The 14,608-nt window shown below is 46.5% G+C and overlaps 1 protein-coding gene across 2 annotated transcripts in view; it reads left to right on the forward strand.

The window, feature by feature from the left end:
- The first annotated feature begins 3,312 nt into the window (after positions 1-3,312).
- fam3c (FAM3 metabolism regulating signaling molecule C) overlaps positions 3,313-14,608 on the forward strand; it is a 34,574-nt gene continuing 23,278 nt past the window's right edge. The window contains exon 1 of one of the 2 annotated variants that reach the window (XM_055650272.1): positions 3,313-3,513. The gene's annotated coding sequence lies outside the window, so the exon portion shown is untranslated. The remainder of the gene's footprint in view (positions 3,514-14,608) is intronic. The other variant, XM_055650271.1, reaches the window with a different exon arrangement.

A 14,608-nucleotide genomic window follows, 5' to 3' on the forward strand; every position in this document is an offset into this window, starting at 1 on the left:
CCAACATGTCCCAACTACACTAGTCCCACCTGCCAGCATTTGGTCCATATCCCTTCAAAACTGTCTAACTGGTTTTTAAATGTTGGGATAATTCGTGCCTCCACTACCTCCTCTGGTAGCTTGTTCCATACACCCACCACCCTTTGTGTGAAAAGGTTACCCCTCAGATTCCTATTAAATCTGCTGCCCTTCACTTTAAACCTATGGCCTCTGGTCCTCAATTCAGCTACTCTGGGCAAGAGACTGTGCATTTACCCAATCTTTTCCTCTCATGATCTTATGCACCTCTATCAGATTACTCCTCATCATTCTGTGCTCCCATCCTACTCAACCTCTGCCTAAAGCTCAGACCCTCTAGTCCTGGCAACATCCTCGTAAAAGGATCCATCGACATCCATGTCCATTTATCTGAATGGGCACAGATAAACAAAACTTTCACCACCATCCAAGATAAGGGAGGCCACTTAATTGGCTGTCTCTTCACACTAAACATTCATCCCTTCACTTGTGTACCTTCATCCCTTCTAGTTTGGCACCCAGTTGTGCTGCGGTCTGTAACGTGACTTGGTTACTCCGACAGCATATCCAAAGCAAGAAGGCGGGGAAACACCACCACCTGCAGGCTCCCCTTCAAGTTGCACAATATTCTGACATGGAAGTATGTGACTCCACAGATCTAAGGACCTTTCTCTCCCTGCAGCCTTCACAGTGGCTAAAGAAGGTGGCTAACCACCACCTTCTCAAGGACAATCTGGAGGAGCAAATGCACTGGCTTTGCCACCCACCCTCATGTTATTCGAAAGCTAATCACGGCTGTTGCAAGTGTTAAATGCACCAACCCTGCTGAAACATTGGAGACACACGATGGTGGCATCTACAGCAACTATTAATCTGCTGCAAGAACTCGTGGGGTCGAGCAGCATCTGTGGGGAGATAGGAAGACTAGGCCTTTCCTAGCCAGCACCAGATGTTCCATGATCCGCAGATTTTCTCCAGCAGATCGTTTGTTTCTGCTGAAACATTCCTAGTTTGTGGGGAGTGCACCGGCTTTTCTGCAAGTCCATTGAGGGGAGCTGCTCAGACTCGACCCGAAACATCACCCATTCCTTCTATCCAGAGATTCTGCCTGTCCCACTGAGTTACTCTGACATTTTATGTCTATGTTCAGCCTGAGCTTTGCTTGGACATCACAGAAGGCGTTCAGCAGCCGCCATGTCTGCACACTTGCAGGTTTTGTCACTTTGTTTCTGCATTTTGCTCATGAGATAATTAGGTTTGTTGCTAAGGGGTCTCTTGGAAACAGTGACGGTAACACGGTCAAAGTTTACATTACAAGACGATGTTGTGAAAACTTAAACCACGGTTTTCAGTCTAGGCACAGAAAACTATGAAGGTGTTTGGAGCAGGTTGGGAGTGTGGGGGTTCATACTGTATTTGGAACTATATTTAAAGGTACAACAGTGGGCAGGCAATAATGCATTAAAATAAATGCAAGGTGAACATAATTTGAAAGCATAAACAACAAGTAAAGTGGTTCAGCCATGATTAAAAGAGAGGTAGACACAAAATATTGGAGTAATAGCCCTGTCCCACTGTACGTTGATTCAAGAGTTCTCCCGAGTTTGCCCTGATTCGAACTCGGAGATTTAAGGTAATGGCCGCTCGCAGGTACTCGGAGCTCTCGTGGACATTTTTCAACATGTTGAAAAATCTTCACGAGTCTTCCCGAGCCTACCACGTTTCCCGAGTACCTGCCGTTAACGTTATGAGCCTCTAAGAGACGTCACCGAGCTCCGACGTACCCGCTACGTACATTCTACGTGCTTACCACGAGTTTGATTATTTTTAAAACTCGGGAGAGCTCTTGAATTAACTTGTACAGTGGGACAGGGCTTTAACTCAGTGGGACTGGCAGCACCTCTGGATAGAAGGAATGGGTGGCGTTTTGGGTTGAGACTCTTCTTCAGGCTGAGAGTCAGGGGAGAAGGATATAGAGATAAGGAAGTGCAAGATGTGAGAACGACTCATCAAAGGAAAATGTAAAAAAAGGATAATTGTTAACTCAGAGAAGGTAACAACAAAACAGAGATAAAATGTAATCGGGGACAGTCAGAGTGGTTGGAGAACTGGGAACAGCACCTCATATTTTGAGTGGGCACCTTACACCCCAGGGTATGAGCATTGACTTCTCTAACTTTTAATAACTCTTGCATTCCCTCTCTCTCTCTCCATCCCTTCCCAGTTCTCCGACCTGTCTGATCGGTGCTGCAGGCTGGAGGTCGGCCGGTAGGCGGGGATGTCGGGTAGACGGTCACTAGCGGCGGTGTCGAGTAGGTCACTAGCGGTGGTGTCAGTAGACGGTCACTGGCGGTGGTGTCGGGGACGGTAGCCGGCGGTGTCGAGTACTCGCTAGGCGGTGGTGTCGGGTAGACGGTCACTAGCGGTGGTGTCGGGTAGACGGTCACTAGCGGTGGTGTCGAGTAGACGGTCACTAGGCGGCAGTGTCGAGTAAATGGTCACTAGCGGTGGTGTCGGGTAAACGGTCACTAGCGGTGGTGTCGAGTAAATGGTCACGAGTAGACGGTGTCGGGTAGACGGTCACTAGCGACGGCAGTGTCGAGTAGACGGTCGTCACTAGGCGGCAGTGTCGAGTAAATGGTCACTAGCGGTGGGTGTCGGGTAGACGGTCACTAGCGGTGGTGTCGAGTATGGTCACTAGCGGTGGTGTCGTGTAGACGGTCACTAGGCGGCGGGTCGGGTAGACGGTCACTACTAGCGGTGGTGTCGGGTAGACGGCTAGGCGGTTGGTGTCGGGGTAGACGGTCACTAGGTGGTGGTGTCCAGTAAACGGTCACTAGGCGGTGGTGTCGAGTAAACGGTCACTAGGCGGTGGTGTCGGGTAGACGGGTAGACGGTCACTAGGTGGTCGAGTGGGTCACTAGGTGGTGGTGTCGAGTAGACGGTCACTAGGCGGTGGCGTCGAGTAGACGGTCACTAGGCGGTGGTGTCGGTAGACCGTCACTAGGTCGGTGGGTCACTAGGCGGCGATGTCAAGTAGACGGTCACTAGGCGGCGATGTCAAGTAGACGGTCACTAGGCGGCGGGTGTCGAGTAGACGGTCACTAGGCGGGCGGTGTCGGCGGCGGTTGGTCGAGTCACTAGGTGGGTGGGTCACTAGGCGGCAGTGTGGCGGCGGCGGGTCACTAGGCGGCAGTGTAGGCGGCGGCGGGTCGAGTAGACGGTCACTAGGCGGCGGTGTCGAGTAGACGGTCACTAGGCGGCAGTGTAGGCGGCGGCGATGTCGAGTAGACGGTCACTAGGCGGCGGTGTCGGCGGTATCGGGCTCCCTCAGGCAGGGCAGGGACGGGATGAGAGGAGCTGAGGCAAAGATCCTATAGCAGTCTGCTATAAGATCTTTGAGCTGAGGGACGGAGCAAAGATACGGGAGGGAGTGGGTGAAGCAACGGGAACTGCGCAGCGGATCGAGCGGGGAGGCGGCACGGAGCCGGGTCGGTGAGTAACGGTTCACCCTCTGCCCTCACATCCCGGGCCGGCAGCAGAGCCCGGCACCGCCCGCTCCCTCAACTCCGGGCCTTGGGCAGCGGCGTCGCCCCGGCTGATGGGAGAGAGGGAGGGATGGAGGGAAGGAGAGAGAAGGAGAGAGAGACGGAAGGAGCAAGGGGAGAGAGAGAAGGATGGAGGGAAGGAGAGAGAGAGAGAGAAGGAAGGAGAGAGAGAGAGGGTGGGGGAAGGAAGGAAGGGGAAGGGAGGAATGAAAGAGGGAAGATGTGGAAGGGAGAATGAAAGGAGGGGAGAGGAGCTTGGGAAGAGGTAAGGTAAGAGGGAGAAGGAAAGGGGGAAATGGGGAGAAGGATGGAGGTGGGGGGGAAGAAAATATTTAGCCAAATATTAAAACAATCCCAATTCTAAAGTTTTAGCAATTCTTCATTTAACACCATATATAAGCTTTATTTTAATCAAGGTTGAATCACGTTGCTTGTTGTTTATGCTTTCGTTATGTTCACCGAAACAAAAAAACACCTTGCATTTATTTAAAAGTGAGTTATTGCCTGCCTGCTGTCGTACCTTTTAAATATAGTTCCACAAATACAGTACGAACCCCCACACTTCCAACCTGCTCCACACACCTTCATAGTTTTCTGTACATAGACTGAACACGGTGGTTTAAGCTTTCACAACATGGTCTTGTAATGTAAAATTAGATAATGTTACTGTCATTTCTTGCCAAGAGGATCCCAAGCAACAAGAACAATCCTTGAGCAAAATGTTAGCTACTAGAGGAACAGCAGTCGGGTAGCATCTGTGGAGGGGAATTGATCACTCCTGACCTGAAACGCTATCTGTTCCCCTCATAGATGCTGCCTGAGCAGTTGAGTTTCTGTAGTAGTTTTTTTTTGCTACAGATCCCAGCTTCTGCAATCTCGTTTGTCTCCAATAATTAACTTTCTCGTTGCACAGCGGTAGACATCCTGTTCCCAACTAGTTCCTCAACACAAGACCTGGAGACTCATCCCCTGCATCATTACCAACTTAAGTTGCCCAGTCTGTGTGCCAGTCCAAGCGTCACGATCACTGAGCTACCTCGTTACATGGACCTCCATATAGGTGGGCTCTCTGACCACAACCATCAGTGATTCGAGCCCTTACCCAGGTGCCCTCTCTTTGTCCCTTCCCCATTATCACCCCTCCTTCTTTTTCTTCTCATCTATTCTTTTCTCTCTCTCTCTTTCCTCTCTCCCCTCTTTCTGCTCCTCTCCACCCTTCTTTTCCTCTTTTCAAGGGATGTGGAATGATGAAAGGAAGTTGTATACTGTCTTGGTGAGACCACACTTGGAGTATTGGTCTCCTAATCTGAGGAAGGACATTCTTGCCATAGAGGGAGTACAGAGAAGGTTCGCCAGACTGTCTGCTTCCCCTCCACCCGACTGCTGTTCCTCTAGTAGTTAGCATTTTGCTCAATGATTAATTATTTTTGTTGCTAAGGATTCTCTTGGAAACAGTGACGGTAACACGATCAAATTTTACATTACAAGACCATGTTGTGAAAGCTTAAACCACGGTTTTCAGTCTAGGCACAGAAAATTATGAAGATGTGTGGAGCAGGTTGGCAGTGTTGGGGTTTGTACTGTATTTAGAACTATATTTAAAAGGCACGACAGTAGGCAGGCAATCTCACATTAAAAGAAATGCAAGGTGTTTTTGTTTTCGTGAACATAACAAAGGCATAAACAACAAGCAAAGTGGTTCAATCTTGATTAAAAGAGAGGTTATAGATGGTGTTAAATGTAAAATTGCCAAAGCTTAAGAATTGGAATTGCTTTAACATTTGGTTAAATATGACTTAAAAAATTGATAAGAAAAAAAAATTGGGTGTGAGAATAAACCAGCAAAGCATCAGAACAGACTGTAAGAACATAGAAATAAATTGAAAGTGTTAGTTCCTTGCAGGCTGCGATGGGGGAATTTATAATGGGAGCCAGGAAATATCAGAGCGAACATATTTTATGTGTGACTTCACAAAAGGATAGATGGAAAACCCTTCCAGAAATACAGGAGAGGCAAGGGGAGGCCAAGTTAGTGGATATTATTAATTCAGAGATATACAGATTCTTGATTAAAACGGGTGTCAAGGGTTATGGGGAGAAGGCAGGAAAATGGGATTAGGAGGCAGAGATCAGCCATGATTGAATGGCAAAGTAATCCTAATGGGCCGAATGGCCTAGTACTACTTCTATAACTTGCGAACTTGTGAAATACTAGTGGAGAAATTAATAAACCTGAAAACTGATACATTCCAAAACCTATTGATCTGCACCACAGAGTTTTGAAGATAATCGCAGTTGCTTAGCACAGAAATTGACTCTTCGACCCACCATGCCCATGCCAATTGTTGCCCATTTATATGAATCCCATGTTCCACACCTGGACTGTATGTGTAGAATAAGTAGAAACAAGGAACTGCAGGTGCTGATTTACAACAAAAAAAGATGCAAAGTGCTGGTGTAACTCAGTGGGGTCAGGCGGCGTCTCTGGAGAACGTGCATAGGAAGCCTTATGGAGGCTTCCAACCCTAAACGTCGCCAAATCCATGTTCTCAGGAGATGCTGTAACTTTTAATGCCGTGCCTATTTAAGTATCTGTTTGACTACCTCTTAATTGTATCTGATTGCACCACCTCCTGTGGCAGCACCTTTTGGATGTCAACCACCCTTTATGTAAAAAAAAAACCCCATCAGATCTCCTTTAAAGATAGACATAAAAAGCTGGAGTAACCTAGTGGGTCAGACAGCATCTCTGGAGAAAAGGAAGAGGTGACGTTTCGGGTCAGGGCCTTCATCAGACTCAACAGGAGAAATCACAGAGGGGGAGCAGTGAGAGAAGATGTTAATACATACATAGATACATAGACAATAGGTGCAGGAGTAGGCCATTCAGCACTTCGTGTCAGCACCGCCATTCAATGTGATCATGGCTGATTATCCACAATCATTACCCCGTTCCTGCCTTCTTCCCATATCCCTTGATTCCGCTTGCCCTAATAATAATAATATTAATAATAATAAATTTTATTTATAGACGCCTTTCAAGAGTCTCAAGGACACCTTACAAAAATTTTGCAGGTAGATGAAAAACATGTAGGGGGAATGAAATAAATAGTAGAGACATGACTAGTACACAAAGTAAAGACAGAATTCAATACAAAACGCAATAATAAGGCAATTAATGCACAGATGAAAAGGGAGGGGGACGTGGGGCTAAGGATAGCAGAGGTGAAGAGATGGGTCTTGAGGCGGGACTGGAAGATGGTGAGGGACACGGAATTTCGGATCAGTTGGGGGAGGGAGTTCCAGAGCCTGGGAGCTGCCCTGGAGAAGGCTCTGTCCCCTAAACTGCGGAGGTTGCTTGTGGATGGAGAGGAGACCGGCTGATGTGGATCTGAGGGACTGTGAGGGTTGGTAGGGGGAGAGGAGGTCAGTGAGATATGGGGGGGCCAGATGGTGGAGGGCTTTGTAGGTGAGGATCAGGATTTTGTAGGTGATCCGGTGGGAGATGGGAAGCTAGTGAAGTTGTTTGAGGACTGGAGTGATGTGATGCCAGGATTTGGTGTGGGTGATGAGTCGGGCGGCTGCGTTCTGGACCAGTTGGAGTCGGTTGATGTAGGTGGAGCTGATACCAAGGAGAAGTGAGTTGCAGTAGTCCAGTGAGTTGCAATAGTCCAGTCGGGAGGAGATTCAATTCAATTCAACTTTAATGTCATCGCACAAATACAATATTGTAGAAGCTGTTCCTCATCCTACTAGTACGTGACCTGAGACTCCTGTACCGCCTCCCTGATGGGAGGAGGGCAAACAGTCCATGGTTGGGGTGTGAGGGGTCTTTGATGATCTTCCCAGCCCGTCTCAGACACCGTTTTCGGTGGAGGGCATCCATGGCAGGGAGCGGGGCACCGATGATGTGCTGCGCGGTTTTCACCACCCGTTGTAGTGCCTTCCTGTCCGCAGCAGTGCAGCTGCTGTACCATACCGTGAAGCAGGTGGTCAGGATACTCTCTATGGCACAGCGGTAAAAGTTGGTCAGGATCCGGGGGGACAGGTGGGCTTTCTTGAGCCTCCTCAGGAAGTAAAGGCGCTGCTGTGCCTTTTTGATCAGCTTGGAGGTGTTGAGGGACCAGGTCAAATCCTCTGAGATATGTACTCCGAGGAATTTATAGCTGGAGACGCGCTCCACCTCAGTCCCGTTTATATGGATGAAGGCAAGGATAAGTTTTTCAGCAGCAGGCGGTGTGAGAGAGGGTCTGAGTGGCGATGTTGCGGAGATGAACGAAGGAGGTTTTAATGACATGGCGGATGTGAGGATCAAGGGAGGTCTTTGAGGGTGGAATCAAAGATCACGCCAAGGTTGCGGGCCTGGGGAGATGGGGAGACAGTGGTGCCGTCGATGGTGAGAGTGGGGTTATTGATTTTGCTGAGTGCATGTTTCCGGCATCAAGCGTGTCCAATCCCTTAATTTTATGTTTCCCCTCATAAGATCCACTCTCATCCTAAATTCCAGTGAATACAAGCCCAGTAGCTCCATTCTTTCACCATACGACAGTCCCGCCATCCTGGGAATTAACCTCGTGAACCTACGCTGCACTCCCTCAATAGCAAGAATGTCCTTCCTCAAATTAGGAGACCAAAACTGCACACAATACTCCAGGTGTGGTCCCTCAAGGGCTCTGTACAACTGCAGAAGGACCTCTTTGCTGCTATATTCAACTACTTTCATTATAAAGCCCAACATGCCATTAGTTTTCTTCACTGCCTGCTGTACTTGCATGCTTACTTTCAGTGACTGATGTACAAGGACACCCAGGTCTCCTTGTACTTCACCTTTTTCTAATCTGACACCATTTAGATAATAATCTGCCTTCTTGTTCTTGCATTCAAAGTGGATAAGCCTCAGAGGGCAGTGGAGGCCGGTTCTCTGGATACTTTCAAGAGAGAGCTAGATAGGGCTCTTAAAGATAGCAAAGTCAGGGGATATGGGGAGAAGGCAGGAATGGGGTACTGATTGGGGATGATCAGACAAGATCACATTGAATGGCTCGAAGGACCGAATGGCTTACTCCTGCACCTATTGCCATGCATCTGCCCACTCACCCAGCCTGTCTCAGTCACCCTGCATCCTCAAAGCATCCTCGTCAGTTCACAGTCACCCAGCTTTGTGTCATCTGCAAATTTGCTAATGTTACTTTTAATTCTTTCATCTGAATCATTAATGTGTATTGTAAATAGCTGCGGACACAGTGCCGAGCCTTGCGGCACCCCACTAGTCACTGCCTGCCATTCTGAAAGGGACTCGTTAATGTCCTTACTCGTAGTTTCCATGTCAATACCTACCCCTAATACCATGTGCTCTAATTTTGCCCAGTAATCTCATATGTGGGACCTTATCAAAAGATTTCTGACGGTCCAGGTACATTACATCCACTGGCTCTCCCTTGTCCATTTTGCTCTTGGCGGGGAGAGGAGAAATTCTTCAAAGTAGGCATGACACAAAAAGCTGGAGTAATAAGTTTATTGGCCAAGTATTCACATACAAGGAGATTCAAGATTCAATACTTGTATGTGAATACTTGTACACAAGGTCTACACAATCATGTAGGGTGTAGATATAGTAGCTATAGGCCTAGTTTCCTCCCACACTCCAATGACATACAGGTTTGTGGGATAATTGGCTTTGGTAAAATTGTCCCTAATGTGTAGGATAGTGCTAGTGTACGGGGATCACTGGTTGGCGTGGACGTGGTGGGCCGAAGGGCCTGTTTCCTTGCTGTATCTCTAAACTAAACTAAAGGTGACGTATAGGATCGCAACCCTTCTTCAGTCTGAACTAAACTATGTCAATTAGTTCTGGTAAACTACCTACCAGGGCCCCATCAATCTCCTCCTTTGTTTCCGTAGCATCCTAGGACAAACCTAGGACGACCCTGCGGATTTATCCCCTCGGCCAATAATGTTTGTTCCGAACATGATGCTCTTATCTGCCTGAATGTGATCCATATCTCTCGATTCTCTGTACTTCAATGTGCCTATCTGAAAGTCTCTTAAACGCCACTATCATATCTGCCTCCACCACCACCTCTGGCAGTATGTTTGCCCTGCACATCTCCGTTAAACTTTCCACCTCTCATTTTATGCCCTCTAGCATTGGATCTTTCCATCCTCGAATAAAGGATTTTGACTGTTTACCCTATCTATGCCTCTCATCATTTTATATACCGAAGTATTTAAGTCGTATAAAGACCTTGGCAAAACATCTTTTACCTGTTGTAAACAGTAATAGACAGCAATTATTTATTTTCATTTCTCATCACTCTGATGTCAGCGATTTGTGAATAGGCCTATAAGTTCTTTTTTTTGATCGTACCATTTGACTGATCCTTCTTCAGACTGAGAGTCGGGGGGTCTGAAGATGGGTCTCCACCCGAAACGTCACCCATTCCTTCACTCCAGAGATGCTCTCCTGCTGAGTTACTCCAGCTTTTTGTTTGTAGTGCCCTATATTGCGGTCTTGCACCAAGGTGCCATTCTGTCGATTGTTAGTGGAACACTGGGCTGTATTCGTGTTTCCCACCCTCACCATTGTCATAGTGCTGCTATATCCAGACTTGCTGATAACGTTGCTTGATCTTGTGCTGCCGGATACCTTGGATTTGTCAGCACTTCAACTTGTTGTCTCTTGGTTTTTAAAATGTTTTGGTCTAAGAGGCCATGGCCAGATCCCACTGACAATACATATTACAACCTCCATTTTGCAAGCAATAGTTTATGCAAGTGACTGGTATATTTTGTTTAGTCACCAAAGAGGAGGAGAATATATTTTATTATTGCAATAATAATAAGTACAACACTCTTTGTACATTGGACATCTTCACAATTTTGTTCATGTCAGCCACTAAAGCTGCAAGATCCAGCCACAATACTTGCCACTTTGAGCAGTTTATATTTTAGTTTAGTTCAAAGATACAACGTGGACACAGGCCCTTCGACTCAACGAGTCCGTGCCAACCAACAATCCCCGTATACTAGCATTATCCTACACACCAAGGTCAATTTTGTAATCAAAATAGCCAATTAACTTACAAACCTGCACATCTTTCGAGTGTTTGAGGAAACTGGAGTACCTGGGAAAACGCCATGGGTCATGGGAGAATGTAAAAACTCCATCCAGACAGCACCCGTAGTCAGGATCGAACCCGGGTCTATAAGGCGCTATAAGGCAGCAACTCTACCGCTGTGCCACCCCTAAAGTTGTGTTAGGATTTCGTGTGTGTACAATGAGTAATGACTTGAGTCCAGCACATTTTGCCTCTCACACATTAGGGAGATGTATGTAGCTTAGAAACTATTTTTATAGGCATTCTTTCCATTGGTTGAAAAAGTGGCGAACATAATGAATAAAAAGCAGAGAACGTAGTCTGAGAAGCTGGAAGCAAAGATTGTGCAAGCAGTGGGATTTGGAGCAGTTATTACCATTGGAAGTGACACAAAAAGAATACTAACTGTAAAAAGAATATGTTTTCCTTGTTCCCAACTGAAAAATTATAAACTTTGCCCATGCAGTGATATCACTATCATCCGAACATTCGTAACTCCAGTTAATAAAACATTTTATTTATCCAGTGCTATGAAGCCCTTAATTTGTTTTTATTGGCGAGTTCCAATATGAAGTCAGGGTCTTGAAGTACTAAGCTACAATGTGAATGATTGTGTTCGGCTTTGCATTCATTAAGCTCGCATTACAGCAAAGCTTGGAATATGCATTCCGTTTCTGTGAACAAATGTACCACATTATTTGCAAGACTAATACAGGCAAATGGTTAATCGTTTCATTAGAAGACCCCCCCTCAAGACTCTTCCAACATAGATGCGCAGAGGATAAAGACGGGTGGAACGGCAGATGCTGGTTTACAAAATAAGACACAAAATGCTGGAGTACCACAGCGGATCAGGCAGCATTTCTGGGAACATGGATGGGGGATGGATGTTTCAGGAGCGAACCGAAACATCACCTATCAATGTTCTCCTGAGATGCTGTTGACCCGCCGAGTTACGCCAGCGCTTTTGTCTTTATTTTGATGCAGGGATCAAAGCTGCCTCAGTGGATCCTGAGTTTTGTGCCAGGTCAGAGGTCTTGCCCTGCAAGTACCCTCTTCCTCAATCACCAAACACTGTGCTGGCATATTAACGATGGCAGTGACTTACATATCAGTGCCACCCTTTGCCGAGTGATGCATACTGTACTTTAGGAAGTGGTCCACATTTTGAAGGGTCTTACTGTGAATTATCAGAGGATAGTGTGGTGTCGTTGGCACATATTGGTAGAGGACTTCTGTCCTGTCAGTGTTGAGTGTAAGAGACACTTGTATACCTCAGTGAAAATGTTGCTACTGGCCTTCAAGCCCAGTGTCTGAGCATGTGCAAATGTAAGCATCGCGTATTGGTGCCTGACTGCTGTGTTTTGAGAGACAAACGTGCACATGTACACCCTGTAGGAAGTGAAGCTTATCGGATCAATAGATGCACCAGTGTAAGTTAGCTTGCCGCTGCCTGATTCACATTACACATTGCCCTCGATTTATGAATTGTTGCTAAAATGCAGTTATAGTTTAGTTTAGAGATACAGCATGGAAATGGGCCCTTCAGCCCACCGAGTCCATGCCTAGCATCGATCAGCCGTTCGCACTAGTTCAACATTATCCCACATTCTCATCCAATCCCAACACACCAGCGGCAATTTCAACCTCCAAACTCACACATATTTAGGATATGGGAGAACGCAAGAGGAAACCTACATGGTCACAGGGAGAACATGCAAACACCTCACAGACAGCGCCTGTAGTCAGGTCTCTGGCGCTGCGAGGTAGCAACTCTGCTGGATGCACCAGTGTGCTGCCATGCTGGCTTGTTCAGGTTGCTGCCCTTCATTTATGTGGATTCTGTCGCTGTAACAAAGCATGGGTAACATTAACAATAAATGGCAATTGAAATCCCAGTTGAGTGGAGAACAATCTTTATTGGTAGAACTGTGATTAAAAAGATTGTAATCGTCGCAACTCACAACTGCCTAAAATAATTGGGAGGTGGGAGTTATTGAGAGTGGGGTAAAGGGAAGATGGAAGTGGGTGCCACAATTCTCAGGGCTGGGTGAACAGGAGAGAGAGATTCACTTGGCTCAGACCCCGAAAGAGGACATTACATTCCTATTTTACGATACGTGCCAATTTGTTTTGAATGTAGTGCTTACATTTCTGTGACCAAGGTTCTTGAGCTCTGGAATGCAAGCTGAGGTTTTACATTGAAACTAATGGGAACACCGAATCGGTTCACAAATTTCTGCTTTACGAAGCACTTTCCGAGAATGTTACAGTCTTGCAAATCAATGGATATCGGTATCAACTTTCCTTTGTGGTCTAGTTCACTCATGCTGAAGCAACAATTTAAGATTTGCAGACTATTTATTTTGGCATCCACAGTGCCTAAAATAGCATGGAATGGTGGTGGTGCAGGTTGCAGTTTTAACCATTGGCATTTCCTCGTGTATCATTAGTTGGTTGATTAGCTGCACTTGGTAAGGCCCAAGGGAGCTTCATATAAAACTCTCGTCCATGATCAAATGACTTGTACACCTCGTTCTATATTACTAAAACAGTTAACGTTCTTGGTTCTGCATAATAGGAAATGTCCAGAAATAGGGACTGTGTGTTTTATCAATGTAAAACCAAAATTCTTCACAAAGCCAATGTGACCACAGGAGATGCAACACTTGTCCTTATATTTCCTCCCTAGACGCCATCCAGAGACCCCGACAGTCCTTTCAGAGACAGGGGTTCACATGCACCTCTTCTAACCTCATCCGCTGTTCCCGATGTGGGCTCCTGTACATCAAACGTAGACTCGGCGACTGTTTTGCTGAACACTCGTGCTCGGTCTGCTGAGGCCTACGGGATCTCCCGGTTGCCAACCATTTAAATTCCCCTTTCCATTCCCATACTGATCTTTCCGTCTTGGGCCTCCTCCATTGCCAGAGAGAGGGCACCCACAAATTGGAGGAACAGCACCTCAGTTTTCACTTGGGCAGTTTACTATTCAGTAGAATGAATGTTGAATTCTCTAATTTTAAGTAACATCTCTTACACCTCCCTCTCCCCTTGCCCCCTTCCTCCACCTAGTTATTTAACCAGTTTCACAGTGCACCATATTATACCCCTCTTGAGATTCTATCCAACAATTGGCCTACCAGGGCACCTGCCTTCCTGAGGCCATTTTTTTGCTGGCCCTCATTTGTGGTGGTCTTTTCTTCAGCTCTTCACCTAAACCCTCACCCATCGCCTACTTTCAGTCTGATGAAGGGTACCGACCTGAAACAGGGTCCTTTTTCTCCAGAGATGACCCGCTGAGTTACTCCAGCACTTTGTGTCTATATCAGGTTAGATGCTGAACAGGAATAGGGAATTTCAAGATTGGATTAGTCTAAGTGGCTGATTATGGGCAGTTACATGATGCAGAATAATAAAGGTGGAAATCACATTAATAGAAATGGTCCACAGACCATCTGAAATAAAAGGTGGTCAGCTAATTCCTTAAGACATTTTTAAGGTGATGGGGGAAATTTAAATAGGAACACGAGGGGTGATTTTTTCACGCAAAGGATGGTGGGTGAATGGAACGAGGGGCCGGAGGAGGTAGTTGAGGTAGGTACTCTATCGCAGCATTTAAGAAACATTTGGATAAGTACATGGGTAGGATAGGTTTAGAGGTATATAAGGGTCAAACATGGGCAGGTGGGACTAGTGTAGTTGTGTTTGATAAATCACCAGATTCAGACAACAAAGTATGAATAACAATGTATTTTATTACACTACCAATAAGGCACATAGGCTCACGTATCCGCAAACGCTCTCTCCAACCTTGAGTACACAGCAAAGCATGCTGCCGGATATTCCTGGTGTCGATCTCCTGACACCGTTCGCGACACCGTTCGGCTGGGGCTCTCTCCTCGGAAGGGCGTCCGACACTATCCTTTATGGCGTTTTGTATCT

The sequence above is a fragment of the Leucoraja erinacea genome, chromosome 19 (genome assembly GCF_028641065.1).
Source record: "Leucoraja erinacea ecotype New England chromosome 19, Leri_hhj_1, whole genome shotgun sequence".
Taxonomy (NCBI): domain Eukaryota; kingdom Metazoa; phylum Chordata; class Chondrichthyes; order Rajiformes; family Rajidae; genus Leucoraja; species Leucoraja erinaceus.